Below are 18,312 nucleotides of genomic sequence, written 5' to 3' on the forward strand. Positions count from 1 at the left end.
TTGGGGTCGCGGGGGGCGCTGGAGCCTATCTCAGCTACAATCGGGCGGAAGGCGGGGTACAACCATTCTCCCGAATTTCTACCCAGCCAACAATATTGGGGGCGTGCCTAAAGGCACTGCCTTTAGCGTCCTCTCTCACCTGAAAAGGAGACTATTATTCCGTATGTTTCGGAGTATAAGTCGCACTGGAGTATAAGTCGCATTTTTGGGGGACATTTATTTGATAAAACCCAACACCAAGAATAGACATTTGAAAGGCAATTTAAAATAAATAAAGAACAGTGAAAGAACGTTAGGCATAAATAACCAACTGAGAACGTGCCTGGTATGTTAACGTAACATATTATGGTAAGAGTCATTCAAATAACTATAACATATAGAACATGCTATACGTTTACCAAACAATCTGTCACTCCTAATCGCTAAATCCCATGAAATCTTATACGTCTAGTCCAGTGGTTCTTAACCTGGGTTCGATCGAACCCTAGGGGTTCAGGGGTTGGGCGGAGCCTCCGCCGCGGAGGTCAAGACAAACCCGACTCATCGTGTAAATAAAAACTTCTCCCTATCGGCGTATTATGGATACCCCCGAACAATGTTCCCTCTAATTTTCCATCTGATTTGCAGGTGTGTAATTCGTTGTGAGTTAATGCAGTGTGTTGGTTTTGTTCTTTGAACAAGGTGATGTTCATGCACGGTTCATTTTGTGCACCAGTAAAAAACTTTGTCTTGAATTGGAAAAAAAAAACATTTTATTTTTCACTAAAGAAGGGTTCGGTGAATGCGCATATGAAACTGGTGGGGTTCGGTACCTACAACAAGGTTAAGAACCACTGGTCTAGTCTCTTACGTGAATGAGCTAAATAATATTATTTGATATTATACGGTAATGTGTTAATAATTTCACACATAAATCGCTCCTGAGTATAAGTCGCACCCCCGGCCAAACTATGAAAAAAACTGCGACTTATAGCCCGAAAAATACAGTATATGTCTCCGTTATCCATAGGTTTATCTATAACCCATAAAGTAGGCAGGCACGGAACTATTTCTCAGCGTGTGTTTATTCCAGCCGGGATGTTAATACACTGACACACAACATCCGGATTCCGATCATGCATTGCTTCAAAACTACGGCAAGTAGTAATGTCCAAAAACATAACAGAGACGAAGCAGAAGAACGAAGAAGAGACATGGCGACGACGAGTAAGAAGAAGAAGTACGCTTGCAAGTTCCAAAATGATTGGAAAAAATAATTTCAGTTCATCCAGGACAGCTCGAAGGGGAAGGGGTATGCTGCCTGCAAATTTTGTAGATCAGACTTCTCCATTGAACACAGTGGCTGAACGGATATACTCATTCATGAACGGATTATATATATATATATATATATATATATATATATATATATATATATATATATATATATATATATATATATATATATATATATATATATATATATATATTAGGGCTGCAACTAACGATTAATTTGATAATAGATTAATCTGTCGATTATTACTTCGATTAATCGATTAATAATCGGATAAAAGAGACAAACTACATGTCTATCCTTTCCAGTATTTTATTGGGGAAAAAAACAGCATTCTGGCACCATACTTATTTTGATTATTGTTTCTCAGCTGTTTGTACATGTTGCAGTTTATTAATAAAAATAAAATTAAAAAAATACAAATAAAAAATTGCCTCTGCGCATGCGCATAGCATAGATCCAACGAATCGATGACTAAATTAATCGCCAACTATTTTTATAATCGATCTTAATCGATTAGTTTTTGCAGCACTAATATATATATATATATATATATATATATATATATATATATATATATATATATATATATATATATACCGCCCGCTAGATCCCCCCCCCATCTCCCGAATTCGGAGGTCTCAAGGTTGGCAAGTATGTACATGATGTTGGCTATTGAGCGTTATTCTGCTAAAGAAAACACCGGCATGGAAACAGAAGTGTATAACATTCAGAGATGAATCAATGAATTGATTCATTTTCTCCGTAGTCAATCCACAGTCATTCTTAATCAACACTAAATTAGAAACTTCCTGCAATACCAGAATGTTCTTATGAAGGAATGGTGGTTTTAATCACTATTCTGTTCTGCAATGCACAGTCAAGTTAGCATGTTACGTTTTTCTTGTAAATATTTGCAGTATCTATTCTTTTATATGGGGAGAAATATATATCGTACTACCACAGATGGAACATATACACACAATTCAACACTGAAAGTTTTGTGTTTTTTTCATAATGTTAACTTACAAGGGCAGAAATGACTCAGACTGTTATGTTTATTCTCTCACAAACTTGTGTGTATTTACTGTTGAACTAGTTCACACACAATCAATATAAACTTTGTTCAAGTATTTTCTTGTCACTTCTATTAGACTGTATGAACAGGATTTATCTATGTATTTTTTTGATCTGACAAAAGGTTGTCAACATTACTCGTATATTCTCACACGTTTGTTTTCACTACCCCCCATTGTCAGGTTTGCTAAATCTACTTAAAAAGAAAACACAGAGACTGAGTCACCAACATGTGGGCACTCCATTCACAATGACACAATGCAGCAATGTTTGGCAAACCTTCGACAAAAAATATTCATTGAAAACCAAAGCCTATGAAAAGTGGGGCGTATAAAAACCAAGGTACCACTTTCACACACAAAAAAAGGTTTCCCTATTATTTTACAACATAGTTGTGGAAAAAAATGTTTTTTGTGAACACTTTGAAACGACATGTGCTGACAATACACAGACAACAGTAAAAGTATCCCTGGAACAATAATGGTGCGGCATTTTAAGATGATAAACAACAGTTGCCAAGTATTCCTACAAATGACGGTCGTTGGGTAGCTGATGTCACACTCCACTGTATCCAAACGACTAACGTTTTGCATTCCAAAACAATTAAACTTTTCTTGATTGGGAGGTGGGTTCAACCGCTACCTTAGACCAGTGTTTTTCAACTAGTGTGCTATCTAATTTCACCTATTTGGGTTAAAAATATTTTTTGCAAACCAGTAATTATAGTCTGCAAATGATGTGTTGTTGTTGAGTGTCGGTGCTGTCAAGAGCTCCGCAGAGTAACTGTATAATACTCTTCCATATCAGTAGGTGGCAGCCAGTAGCTAATTGCTTTGTAGATGTCGGAAACAGCGGGAGGCAGCGTACAGGTAAAAAATGTGTCTAATGCTTAAACCAAAAATAAACGAAAGGGCATTGAAGCTTAAGGAAGGCTATGCAGAACAAAACTAAAACTGAACTGGCTACAAAGTAAACAAAAACAGAATGCTGGAAAACAGCAAAGACTTACTGTGGAGCAAAGACAATGTACATCCGAACATGACATGACAATCAACAATGTCCCCACAAAGAAGGATAAAAACAACTTAAATAGTCTTGATTGCTAAAACAAAGCAGGTGCGGGGAATAGCGTTCAAAGGAAGACTTGAAACTGCTACAGGAAAATACAAAAAAAAAAGACAAAAAGCCACCAAAATAGGAGCGCAAGACAAGAACTAAAAAAAACTCCAAATAAGTCAGGGCGTGATGTGACAGGTGGTGACCGTACACCTACTTTGAGACAAGAGCTATATTGATGCATGCTTGGTTACGGTTTAAAGTCATATCCAACAATTGCGACAACGACTTTTTACTGTCAACAGAGTTTCATTTTTTAATGATTTCTGCTGGTGGTGTGCCTCCAGATTTATTTTCAACACAAAAAATGTGCCTTGGCTCAAAAAAGGTTGAAAAACACTGCCTTAGACGATAAATACTTTGGTTCCAATACCATCCCCTCAGACAAGACCTGTCCTATGCAGTCGTTGAGTATGAACTGATATTTAGACAATCTGAACAATCCAGTTACGGCCCTGGACGAATGAGAATATTCATATACAAAAGTAACCAAGTAAAACATGATCGACTTGAAATAATGTAATATCAAAAATTGTAATGTCATAATTATTCTCTTCATATTGATGAACAATAACAAGGACCAAATATGTTAATTTTTCAAACGGAAATAAAACCTAATTTCTTTAGATTAAATACTGCACCACTTTGTTCAATACCGTGTAAAACAGGTGTCCGTATTGTCGTGTTACGATATTGTCCACATTAAAACATTTTTTTCCCCAAATAAGAGTGTCAGTATTTTCCACCAAAATCTGCAGATAAAACTTTTCGTATTCTCAACATTCATTCAAACCTTGACACGAATCACACTTTGTGTTATATTTTTGTGTTTGTGGGGAGTTCTCACAGGAACCAGGAGAGTGAAACATTAAAAGTCCCTCAGGGAATTCCCAGCACCAAGTTCAAGGGTACACAGAGGGAAAAGTCAACCTGTCTGATAAAAAGGAATCCTTATCTGCGTCTGACTGTGTTTGTGGTTATTTGTATAGAAACAGACAGATGCAGTGACTGACACACTGTCAGCATGCCACACTGAAAATACCCAAATATATTCTGTTAGTCAAATTGTGGTTGTTGTTTTACTGGGTGTTTTTTAGTCAGACAACATGAAGAGCAAAGTCAAGCAACACAAAGACAAAGGTCACTCTCATGTGGCCAATTAGGACTTTGACCGACATTTTCAGAAAACCACACCAAAACTGCGGCCTACGCATGCATATCCATTAACACAGTATTGCCCATTGTTGGACCGCATCCATACTTGGTTGTAATACACATTTTCACCACATGTGGCAGTAATGACAATATCTAATAAACGTAAGAAGTCTGGAGCTAACATCAGAGAGAAGTTTCTTCAGCACAAAAATTAAGTGGTGAAGCTGTATTTAAAATTTCATTGACAGCTGTATTTTAGAAACATCCATCTTCTTCCGCCTATCCGAGGTTGGGTCGCGGGGGCAGCAGCCTAAGCAGGGAAGCCCAGACTTCCCTCTCTCCAGCCACTAAGTCCAGCTCCTCCCGGGGGATCCCGAGGCGTTCCCAGGCCAGCCGGGAGAGATAGTCTTCCCACCGTGTCCTAGGTCTTCCCCGTGGCCTCCTAACGGTCGGACGTGCCCGAAACACCTCCCTAGGGAGGCGTTCGGGTGGCATTCTGACCAGATGCCCGAACCACCTCATCTGGCTCCTCTCGATGTGGATGAGCAGCGGCTTTACTTTGAGATCCTCCCGGATGACAGAGCTTCTCACCCTATCTCTAAGGGAGAGACCCGCCACCATGCGGAGGAAACTCGTTTCAGCCGCTTGTACCCGTGATCTTGTCCTTTTGGTCATGACCCAAAGCTCATGACCGTAGGTGAGGATGGGAACGTAGATCGACCGGTAAATTGAGAGCTTTGCCTTCCGGCTCAGCTCCTTCTTCACCACAACGGATCGATACAGAGTCCGCATTACTGAAGACGCCCCACCGATCCGCCTGTCGATCTCACGATCCACTCTTCCCCCACTCGTGAACAAGACTCCAAGGTACTTGGACTCCTCCACTTGGGGAAAGATCTCCTCCCCAACCCAGAGATGGCACTCCACCCTTTTACGGGCGAGAACCATGGACTCGGGCTTGGAGGTGCTGATTCATCCCAGTCGCTTCACACTCGGCTGCGAACCGATCCAGTGAGAGCTGAAGATCTTGGCCAGATGAAGCCATCAGGACCACATCATCTGCAAAAAGCAGAGACCTAATCCTGCAGCCACCAAACCAGATACCCTCAACGCCCTGACTGCGTCTAGAAATTCTGTCCATAAAAGTTATGAACAGAATCGGTGACAAAGGGCAGTCCAACCCTCACTGGAAACGGGTCCGACTTACTGCCGGCAATGCGGACCAAGCTCTGACACTGATTATACAGGGAGCGGACCGCCACAATAAAACAGTCCGTTACCCCATAATCTCTGAGCACTCCCCACAGGACTACCCGGAGTACACAGTCGAATGCCTTCTCCAAGTCCACAAAGCACATGTAGACTGGTTGGACAAACTCCCATGCACCCTCAAGGACCCTGACGAGAGTATAGAGCTGGTCCACAGTTCCACGACCAGGACGAAAACCACACTGTTCCTCCTTAATCCGAGGTTCGACTATCCGGCGTAGCCTCCTCTCCAGTACACCTGAATAGACCTTACCGGGAAGGCTATTTTAGAAACATATCAATATTATTATTTATCATTAATTTAGTTAGAAATTATTTATTTTAGCACTGCGTAATTGTATTTACAAATACTGTACTGTATTTTTCATCAGTTTTTATGAGTCCCTTCTTTTGCAGTATATTTGATTAGTATGTATTTCTGTAATCAGCCTGACTTAAAGGGGGATTGCACTTGCCTTTTATTCACACTCATTATGAAAGACATGACAAATAAATTTTTTTGAATGTGTTCTAAATGTTAAATAAACATTAATAAATGTCTGCTTACAGCGTAGCCAATGGGAGCTCCACTATTCGGCCCATAAAATCCGACAAATGACCATTCAAAAACCGCCAACAATACTCAATTGACATTTTTTGACTTGAACATCCTGGAACTGGCGAGGATGACACAAAAAGCACTTGTTCACCCTGTTTCTTCGCGAGGATTATGAGGCATTCTTCCCCTAAATGGGAATATATGAACATCCTAAAAGTCGGCATCCTAATGACAGCAGACATTGCACAGTAAGTGATGTTTATTATGTTTGTTGGCTCCCATAAAGCCTGCAGTGAGCAGAAATCTGTGATGAAGGACAAAAAAAAAGCAAACGTGATGCGTTTTTTAAAATGAATGCGCCGTGTATGCATAAAATGATCAAAAATAATTAAATACTAAATGTTATTAGAAATGTACCCATCAATACATTACATATATACTTACATCATGTATATAAAACCCTAATGGAGGTGTTTGGAAGTATTTTTAGGGGCTCTATAGGCAGAATTGAACGGCTCTCATAGGCGCCATTGTAGGCGGACTTTTGATCAAATTTATTTAATATTAAAATGCATTAAAAATAACCCATTCGTCTTGTCTCTCATAATGAATGTGAACGATAGGCAAAATTCCCCAAAAAGTGCCCTTTAAGCCTTAATAATAATATTTGTGATTAACACATGCTTTCATACCATTTCACAAGGTTAAATTGTTCAACTTTAAGTACCGTATATTTCGGACTATGAGGAACACTTAAAATCTTTTAATTTTATCAAAAATCGACAGTGCGCCTTATAACAGATGCGCCTAATGTACTGATTAATTCTGGTTGTGCTTACTGACTTCAAAGCAATTGTATTTGTTACATGGTGTAATGATACGTGGGACCAGTAAATGGCAGTCACACATAAGGGATACGTGTGGACTGCAGGTTGAAGCCTGTTTAATAAATGACTATAGCAAGTACTCATAAGCAAGCAACACCGAAACCTACCGTATTTTTCGGAGTATAAGTCGCTCCGGAGTATAAGTCGCACCGGCCGAAAATGCATAATAAAGAAGGGAAAAACATATATAAGTCGCACTAGAATATAAGTCGCATTTTTTGGGGAAATGTATTTGATAAAAGCCAACACCAAGAATAGACATTTGAAAGGCAATTTAAAATAAATAAAGAATAGTGAACAACTGGCTGAATAAGTGTACGTTATATGAGGCATAAATAACCAACTGAGAACGTGCCTGGTATGTTAACGTAACATATTATGGTAAGAGTCATTCAAATAACTATAACATATAGAACATGCTATACGTTTACCAAACAATCTGTCACTCCTAATCGCTAAATCCCATGAAATCTTATACGTCTAGTCTCTCGTGAATGAGATAAATAATATTATTTGATATTTTACGGTAATGTGTTAATAATTTCACACATAAGTCGCTCCTGAGTATAAGTCGCACCCCCGGCCAAAAACTGTGACTTATAGTGCGAAAAATACGGTAGATGTTTCATTGAGAATATGAAACATTACAGCTAGCGCTCAAAAATCTTTTCCCTATCCTTTGGTGTGGGGCATTTATCCTGAGCTGTTGTCATTTCTAATACAAAGTATTAGATCTATACTTTTGTTAAATTAAATTACATTCCCCCACTAATAAAAAAAAAAAATATATATATATATATATATATATATATATATATATATATATATATATATATATACACAATAATAATAAAGGATTCGATTTTATATCGCGCTTTTCTATTATTAGATACTCAAAGCGCTCACAGAGAAGTGGGAACCCATCATTCATTCACACCTGGTGGTGGTAAGCTAGATTTGTAGCCACAGCTGCCCTGGGGTAGACTGACGGAAGCGAGGCTGCCAGTTTGCGCCTACGGCCCCTCCGACCAACACCCATCATTCATTCATCTTTCATTCACCAGTGTGAGCGGCACCAGGGGCAAGGGTGAAGTGTCCTGCCCAAGGACACAACGGCAGCGATTTGGATGACAAGAGGCGAGGAATACCATACCCACTACGCCATACCGCGTAGTGGGTATATATATATATATATATATATATATATATATATATATATATATATATATATGTATGTGTGGGAAAAAAAATCACAAGACTATTTCATCTCTACAGGCCTGTTTCATGAGGGGGTTTCCCTCAATCATCAGGAGATTTTAATGGGAGCATTCACATACCATGGTTTATATAGGGCACAGAGTGGGTGGGTACAGGCTGGCGTAGGGGCGTGGTGATTGGCTCATGTGTTACCTAGGAGGTGTTTCCGTCAGAACTCAGCAAACACATTTGGGACCTCAAAGACAATAATGTTGAATATTCAATAACATGGCAAATTATTGCATCCAGCACACCTTACAATAGTGGTAATAAAAGATGCAACCTATGCTTGAAAGAGAAACTGTTTATTATTTACCGGCCAGACCTGTCATCCCTCAACAAGCGCAGCGAAATTGTAACAGCATGCCGCCACAGACGGAAACACCTCCTAGGTAACACATGAGCCAATCACCACGCCCCTACGCCAGCCTGTACCCACCCACTCTGTGCCCTATATAAACCATGGTATGTGAATGCTCCCATTAAAATCTCCTGATGATTGAGGGAACCCCCCTCATGAAACAGGCCTGTAGAGATGAAATAGTCTTGTGATTTTTTTCCCACACATACATATATTGCGCTCTACTACGGTATCGAGCACTATTTTTTGGATAACCTTATTAAGACATATATATATATATATATATATATATATATATATATATATATATATATATATATATATATATATATATATATATATATATATATATGTGTGGAGGGGGGCGTGGCCTGCGGGCCTGCAGCGGAACGGGGTGTGCCAGGACCGGCCTCGAAGTCAGCGACAGGTGCGTAGATGGCCCAGGTGGGCCTTGTCATCTAATCACCTGTCGCTCTGTATAAGCAGCAACCGGGAGGAGAAACGGTGTTGGAGTTGGGGGAGAGCGAGAGCGAGAGCAAGACGGACAGACGCATAAAGACAATTGCTGAAAAGCAACACAGAGACTTCAGTGGAAAAATAAAACTGTATTGTGAACCTGAACCGGGCTCTCATGTTGGTGTTTGGTGGTCCAAAGAACCCCCTGGAGGGCAACCTCTACAATATATACTGTATATATATATATATATATATATATATATATATATATATATATATATATATATATATATATACTGTATATATATATATATATATATATATATATACAGTATATATAAATATACGTCTTTAAAAAAATAATAATTACATTTCCCCCACTAGTTCTGCTACTAATTATCACTCTGTCTTCTCACTTGTTTCTCTGTCACTGAGCTATGACATAGTTGCACATGCATCATTTGCATGTGTGTTTAGGGTTGGAGCCAAGTCGACGGGGGTCGCGATAACCAGAAAACGCTCTGAAAAAAAAAAGACAAACTATCGGTAGCTAATGACGGACTAGTGTTTTTGATTTACTCTGGGGACAGAAAAGCAAGCCCAAATAAGCAACTACGCATTCAAGAACAAGCAGAAAAACCTCGACCCGCGACTCACGAACTCTGCAAAAGTTGCTTATGATACACAGACTTGGCAACACTGCTGCTGCCAGCAGCTAGGAACTTGGGTGATAATTCACAGCGAGAGTGAATTAATTGTTACTTGAAAAAAGATTATTGCACCGATAAAAGGTTTTTAGGATGGTGACAGTTTGACCATGGAACGGATTATTTAAAACATGTCCCCCTGCCTAAAGATGGAACTATTCAAAAATTCCAATCATCCCACAGGGACAGAGCCCCCCCCCGTATTGACCTACACTACTTCTGTCTATATTTATTCACTCTACTACCCTCAATGTGGAACAGGAGCCCTGGGCAACAGACTAACACACACAAGCCTTTTCATCACCTTCCAATGACACACTTTTTTACCTGCTTTATTTGTGACAAACTTGACACAAATGGGTCATTTGAAGGGATTTTGCTGGGAATGAAACAAAGACCCTCGGCTGACTAAAAAATAGGTTCGCCCGCGTGATTCAATGAGATCCAATACCAGATGGTCCTAGAGATGCTTTTTATCATCATTCATTCTACACTCCATAAAAACATAAACGCAACGTTTGTGTTTTTGCTTTCATCTTATACGTGCCAAACTCCCTGATGTAAAACATGTTATATGTACATAAATAGAGATGAGTCCCTTTCACATTTGAATCTATACGGTACTAAATCTTGTTATCTGGGAATCGGTACTGGTATTTAACGGAACTAATATTTCGTATTGCTGGGTGTGATAATAATAATTAATAGGGATGTCCGATAAAATCGGACTGCCGATATTATCGGCCGAAAAATGCTTTAAAATGTACGGACAACCATCTACAAAATGTTAGAATATTAAGAGGACAGTGGCGGATTTTAAAAAGAGAAAGTCCCACTAAAGCACAGGTGTCAAACGCAAGGCCCGGTGGGCAAATCTGGCCCGGTACAATTTTTTATGTTGCCCGCGAAAGCCTGGAAATAATATGTGTTAATAAAATGCTTAATCTTTTCCTACTAAATATATATGTTCTTTCCCTTTTGACATTAAAAATCATGTACCGTGTGCAATTGCATTTATTTTAAAATTCAATATTATCAAAATGAAAATATATTATCATGTAGTCCAAAAATATTTTTTGTTAAAATAAAGATAAATACTGTACTTAAATATCCGCTTGACTTATGATTTCAAAATAAATTAAAGCTACAAGCAGCGTTGGTCGGGCCCGCATATTAGGCTGGTGCTAGTCCTAAGTGTCCCAATACTTTTGTCCAGTTGTAGTCCTAAGTGTCCCAATACTTTTGTCCAGTTTTAGTCCTAAGTGTCCCAATACGTTTGTCAAGTTTTAGTCCCAAGTGTCCCAATAGTGTTGTCCAGTGTTCGTCCTAAGTGTCCCAATACTTTTGTCCAGTTTTATTCCTAAGTGTCCCAATACTTTTGTCCAGTTTTCGTCCTAAGTGTCCCAATACTTTTGTCAAGTTTTAGTCCCAAGTGTCCCAATACTTTTGTCCAGTTTTTGTCGTAAGTGTCCCAATACTTTTGTCCAGTTTTAATCCTAAGTGTCCCAATACTTTTGTCCAGTGGTAGTCCGAAGTGTCCCAATACTTATGTCAAGTTATAGTCCTAAGTGTCCCAATACTTTTGTCAAGTTTTAGTCCTAAGTGTCCCAATACTTTTGTCCAGTGTAAGTGTCCCAATACTTTTGTCCAGTGGTAGTCCCAAGTGTCCCAATACCTTTGTCCAGTTTTCGTCCTAAGTGTCCCAATACTTTTGTCCAGTTTTCGTCCTAAGTGTCCCAATACTTTTGTCTACTTTTAGTCCGAAGTGTCCCAATACTTTTGTCCAGTGTAAGTGTCCCAATACTTTTGTCCAGTGGTAGTCCCAAGTGTCCCAATACTTTTGTCTACTTTTAGTCCGAAGTGTCCCAATACTTTTGTCTAGTGTACCTACCTTGTCTGCATTGTGTGGGCACGCTGGTGCTTCTTGCTTTTAAGCAGCCATCTTGAGAAAACAGCAGCGCAGCAGCAGCGCAGCGGTTCTTTGAAGGGTCGTAAAATCAAAACCAGAGCAGTAATCAAAACTCTTTTGATAACTTTTAATCAGAAGGGTTCAATCTCTCTCCTGTGTTAGTTTGAAGCCGAAACGACAAACGCGCTCAGAGGAGATAATGTGTGAAGAAAGGTGACCGGTTTTTACACAAATTTTGTATTGAAGGGGGAATAGCAAACTTCCTGTTGATTTTTGCTGAAGGATGTCAATCTATGAAATGTAGGTCTAAGTGAGACCTATATAGAGGTTTTTGTTTCATGTCTCTCCGACCTTCTCAGTGGGAGTTACAGGCAGTGTTGTCATTTTTTCTTCCGAGGAGCAGTTTTGTCTGCGTTTTATTCCAAAATTGCGCTAGAGCGCAATTTTGAGATTTGGGGTTGGGTTTTTTTATTAGATCGCAATTTTTGCCCGTCCTGATGTGTGTGTTCAGTTTGGTGAGTTTTGAAGCATGTTAAGGGGGTCAAATTACAGCTCAAAGAGGCAAAAGGGACCGTTTTTACTAAAATGTTGTGTTGAAGGGGGAATAGCAAACTTCCTGTTGATTTTTGCCCGAGGATGTACAATTATGAAATCTAGGTCTAAGTCAGACCTACATAGAGGTTTTTGTTTCATGTCTCTCTGACCTTCCTAGTGGGAGTTACAGGCAGTTTTGTCTGGGTCTCTTCCTAGGGGGCGCTAGAGTGCAATTTTGAGTTTTGAGGTTTTTTTATTAGATGGCAATTTTCGCAGGTCCTGATGTGTGTGTCAAATATGGTGAGTTTTTAAGCATGTTAAGTGGGTCAAATTACAGCTCAAAGAGGCGGCCGGTATAATAATAATAAAGAACTAGTCCTAAGTGTCCCAATACTTTTGTCAGGTTTTAGTCCCAAGTGTCCCAATACTTTTGTCCAGTGTAAGTGTCCCAATACTTGTGTCCAGTGTTAGTCCTAAGTGTCCCAATACTTTAGTCTACTTTTAGTGCGAAGTGTCCCAATACTTTTGTCCAGTATTCGTCTTAAGTGTCCCAATACTTTTGTCCAGTTTTAGTCCTAAGTGTGCCAATACTTTTGTCCAGTGGAAATCCGAAGTGTCCCAATACTTATGTCAAGTTGTAGTCAAGTGTCCCAATACTATTGTCAAATTTTAGTCCCAAGTGGCCCAATACTTTTGTCAAGTTGTAGTCCTAAGTGTCCCAATACTTTAGTCAATTTCTGGTCCTAAGTGTCCCAAAACTTTTGTCCAGTTTTAGTCCTAAGTATCCCAATACTTTTGTCCAGTGTAAGTGTCCCAATACTTTTGTCCAGTGGTAGTCCCAAGTGTCCCAATACTTTTGTCCAGTTTTCGTCCTAAGTGTCCCAATACTTTTGTCCAGTTTTCGTCCTAAGTGTCCCAATACTTTTGTCTACTTTTAGTCCGAAGTGTCCCAATGCTTTTGTCCAATGTAAGTGTCCCAATACTTTTGTCCAGTGGTAGTCCCAAGTGTCCCAATACTTTTGTCTACTTTTAGTCCGAAGTGTCCCAATACTTTTGTCTAGTGTACCTACCTTGTCTGCATTGTGTGGGCACGCTGGTGATTCTTGCTTTTAAGCAGCCATCTTGAGAAAACAGCAGCGCAGCAGCAGCGCAGCAGCAGCGCAACGGTTCTTTGAAGGGTCATAAAATCAAAACCAGAGCAGTAATCAAAACTCTTTCGATAACTTTTAATCAGAAGGGTTCAATCTCTCTCCTTAGTTAGTTTGAAGCCGAAACGACAAACGCGCTCAGAGGAGATAATGTTTGAAGAAAGGTGACCGGTTTTTACAAACATTTTGTTTTGAAGGGGGGATTGCAAACTTCCTGTTGATTTTTGCTGGGGATTGTCAATCTATGAAATGTAGGTCTAAGTGAGACCTATGTAGAGGTTTTTGTTTCATGTCTCTCCGACCTTCCCAGTGGGAGTTACAGGCAGTTTTGTCATTTTTTTCATCCGAGGAGCAGTTTTGTCTGCGTTTTATTCCAAAATTGCGCTAGAGCGCAATTTTGAGATTTGGGGTTAGGTTTTTTTATTAGATCGCAATTTTTGCCCGTCCTGATGTGTGTGTTCAGTTTGGTGAGTTTTGAAGCATGTTAAGGGGGTCAAATTACAGCTCAAAGAGGCAAAAGTGACCGTTTTTACTAAAATGTTGTGTTGAAAGGGGGAATAAATAGCAAACTTCCTGTTGATTTTTGCCCGAGGATGTACAATTATGAAATCTAGGTCTAAGTCAGACCTACATAGAGGTTTTTGTTTCATGTCTCTCTGACCTTCCTAGTGGCAGTTACAAGCAGTTTTGTCTGGGTCTCTTCATAGGGGGCGCTAGAGTGCAATTTTGAGTTTTTTTTATTAGATGGCAATTTTCGCAGGTCCTGATGTGTGTGTCAAATATGGTGAGTTTTGAAGCATGTTAAGTGGGTCAAATTACAGCTCAAAGAGGCGGCCGGTATAATAATAATAAAGAATAAAACCTTACAAATTCAATAGGGTCCTCTGTCCCATTGTTAAAGGATTCCCGTTGGGATTCCTTTTACAATGGGCCTTGCGGGCCCTAATTATCAATCAAATTGTAGACTGTAAAATTTACAATAGATTTTATGGTTAAATTCCGCCGATTTAGTTTTTTACCGTAAAATCAACTTCGGTACTGCATTTTTCCCATATAAGACACTAAAACATGAAAAAAAAAACATTAAAACAAGTTTTTACGGTAAAAAGAAATAAACAGTCACTTTTAAGGGGGCCCTTTAAAAGGGGAATAATGGCCAAAAGACAATTTGTCAGTTTCGCACAAACTGACAGGCTCTTATCACAAATGTCGCTATTAAGAACGTGTGGCTAACTCTTTATATCTGATAATAGCTGATGCTCTGCTCGCCTAGAAAGCAGTGAAATGACCGCAAGGGCTCAGGGTACTATTAATAGAACCCCCCCCCCCACCCCAGCCGAGGTCTGGAGGGTATATTTGGCTGTCAAAGTCTTTGACAAAGCATCACAGTTAACAGCACGGCTGGACTCCCACCACCTGACCACCTGCATGGGGGGAAAAGGCCACTCAACCATCAGCATGGCGCACTGTTCAAAGGACCCGATGTACAGTAATAATGGTTGATCAAAGTACCAGTGGATGGCAGTGTTGAGCCAGGATTATCTAACTAAATTGCTCTGGGTATCACGTTTTCAGAAAACTAAGGACAAAGGGAGCAAAACTTCATCTTCTTTCAATAGTGTATAATCAATGCAAGATACCTTCACATGTTTGCCTCAACAAATGTCATAAACTAAAAGAAAACAATATGTTTAGGTTTGTTAAAGATCCCTTGTATGTGATAGAACAGGAGTGCTCTGCTGTCTTTTGAGAACCAAATGCAAAAATACTGGTCAGAGATCAACTTCTATATGACAGAAGTGCTTTATTGAGAGTAGATACCTTAGTTATACTGGGACCAAAATTGTTAAATTTATATATTAATGACATTTGTAAAGTTACAAAGGACTTAAAAGTTAGTAATATTTGCAGACGACACGACTGCGTTTTGTTCAGGAGAGAACACACAGATGCTAATACAAATAACAGAAGAAATGAACAAATTAAAGAGACGGTTTGGCAAAAAAGACTATCCTTGAATCTTAGTACAACTAAAATAATGCTATTTGGTAACCAAATATATTCGAAAAATAAACTCAAACCATACCCTCACCTGAGTTTTGAATCAAACCTGCGGGCCAAATTCGGCCCATAAATGACATCAGATGGGCAAGCGGGCTATTAGTTAAACATAACATTCCTTTAGACCAGAGGTCTTCAATGTTTTCCAGGCCAAAGATTGTCTACTTAAATAATCCTGTATAAAAGTGTCATTGTTTTTTTATTAAATTGGTCCTAAAGCAACTATTTTGTGCTTCCTTATAAGCTAGCCGGCACTGAAGAACTGTCCTAATGGTACCTTTTTATTGTGCAATACTAAGGTATTCAAATAATAAAGTATAGCACTGCTATTTGCTAGCTGACAACTGGTGTCCTAATTAGAGATGTCCGATAATGGCTTTTTTGCCGATATCCGATATTCCGATATTGTCCAACTCTTACCGGTAATTACCGATTCCGATATCAACCGATACCGATATATACAGTGGTGGAATTAACACATTATTATGCCTAATTTTGTTGTGATGCCCCGCTGGATGCATTAAACAATGTAACATTACCATGAATTGATTAACGTGGACAACGTTAAAAAACTTATTCGGGTGTTACCATTTAGTGGTCAATTGTACGGAATATGTACTGTTGTACATATGTACTTTTCGGGTTTGAGGTGGGCGGGTGGGGTTTGGTGGTAGCGGGGGGTGTATATTGTAGCATCCCGGAAGAGTTCGTGCTGCAAGGGGTTCTGGGTATTTGTTCTGTTGTGATTATGTTGTGTTACGGTGCGGATGTTCTCCCGAAATGTGTTTGTCATTCTTGTTTGGTGTGGGTTCACAGTGTGGCGCATATTTGTAACAGTGTTAAAGTTGTTTATACAGCCACCCTCAGTTTGACCTGTATGGCTGTTGATCAAGTATGCGTGCATTCACTTGTGTGTGTGTAAAAGCCGCATTCACTATGTGACTGGGCCGGCACGCTGTTTGTTTGGAGGAAAAGCGGACGTGACGACAGGGTGTAGAGTAGGGATGTCCCGATCCGATATTTGGATCGGATCGGCCGCCGATATTTGCCAAAAAATGCGTATCGGCAAGGCATAGGAAAATGCCGATCCAGATCCAGTTAAAAAAAAACCTCCGCTCCGTGTTTTCCAACGCACCGATTTAAATAATACATTCCACTTTTCTGCTGCTCCCTAATTTACGTTCCGCATTTTCCAGCACACCTTCAACACATCCACAGGTCTGTGGATTCTCACGCAGTTGCTCTTAGCTGCTGGCATTACACGACAGGCTCTTCTCACGCTTTCCTGTGTCTCCCTCTCACAGACAGCAAGCGCACCTTCTTACACACGTCACATACTGTCACGTCATACGTCACATACGTATATGTCCTCTCCCAGCAGAGAGGTAGCAGCATGGCTAACGTTAGCTGTGATGCTAGCGCAGCCATGTAACCAACGTTCTCTCTAAGGCGCGCGCTTGTGCAAATGCGCTTGTGCAATTGCGCACTGCTCAAACGTCCTCGCGCATAGCAATTATATGCCACGCACAAAATCAAATGAAAAAATAAGCGCATAACAATTTTCGACACACGGACACGACAGAGAAAACAGTTTTCGTCATCATTGTTCAAATATTGTAACGTCTGTCGAGACGCTTATCTCCATTCGGTGCCACACGTCCACACCATCAAAATGCCGAGGCAAAAATTTCCACATCAAAAATTAGTGATTTTTTTAGTTGTGATTTCCTTCTCTGCATGAAAGTTTAAAAGTAGCATATATTAATGCAGTATGAAGAAGAATGTTTTAATGTAGACATGCAAGCCTTGAAAGAAAATTTTGAAAATCAAGACTGCAAATGGGTGCATTTCTACCCTATATTTTAACTTTAGATTTATTCTCATATCAAACTCTTTTGGCTGTCTTTTTGACACTTACATCCGGCGCCCCCCTCCACACCCTGGATTATAAATAATGTAAATAATTCAATGTGATTATCTTGTGTGATGACTGTATTATGATGATAGTATATATCTGATAGTATATATCTGTATCATGAATCAATTTAAGTGGACCCCGACTTAAACAAGTTGAAAAACTTATTGGGGTGTTACCATTTAGTGGTCAATTGTACGGAATATGTACTTCACTGTGCAACCTACTAATAAAAGTCTCAATCAATCAATCAAAACACATAGAATCATGTGATTATATGCATCGAGTGTTCATTCAAGGCTGAGGCAAAATATCGAGATATATATTGTGTCTCGCAATATGGCCTTAAAATAATGCAATATTAAAAAAAGGCCATATCGCCCAGCCCTAGTTTCAATGATGCCATTTCTATTTGTCATGTATAATTTTGTCTATTTTGTGTTTATCCTTGAATAAACAGGTTAGTTTCTTGTTACCAACCATTGTGTATTATTCAAACTCCCCTAATTCAGCTGGCTAGTTGTTATCAAGAGTACTAAAACCCTTTTCAACATGATTCTGACAACTAAGTAGGCTAAACAACTTTAAACTTTAATACATGCTCGGATAGGCCAGTATCGGTATCGGTCAGTATCGGTATCGGATCGGA

At 39.5% G+C, this 18,312-nt stretch overlaps 1 protein-coding gene across 6 annotated transcripts in view; it reads right to left on the reverse strand.

Moving 5' to 3' along the window:
- The window catches only part of mrtfbb (myocardin related transcription factor Bb), a 221,873-nt gene that overhangs the window by 190,658 nt on the left and 12,903 nt on the right, over positions 1-18,312 (reverse strand). The gene's annotated exons all lie outside the window — the stretch shown is intronic.

The sequence above is a fragment of the Nerophis lumbriciformis genome, linkage group LG24 (genome assembly GCF_033978685.3).
Source record: "Nerophis lumbriciformis linkage group LG24, RoL_Nlum_v2.1, whole genome shotgun sequence".
Taxonomy (NCBI): Eukaryota; Metazoa; Chordata; class Actinopteri; order Syngnathiformes; family Syngnathidae; genus Nerophis; species Nerophis lumbriciformis.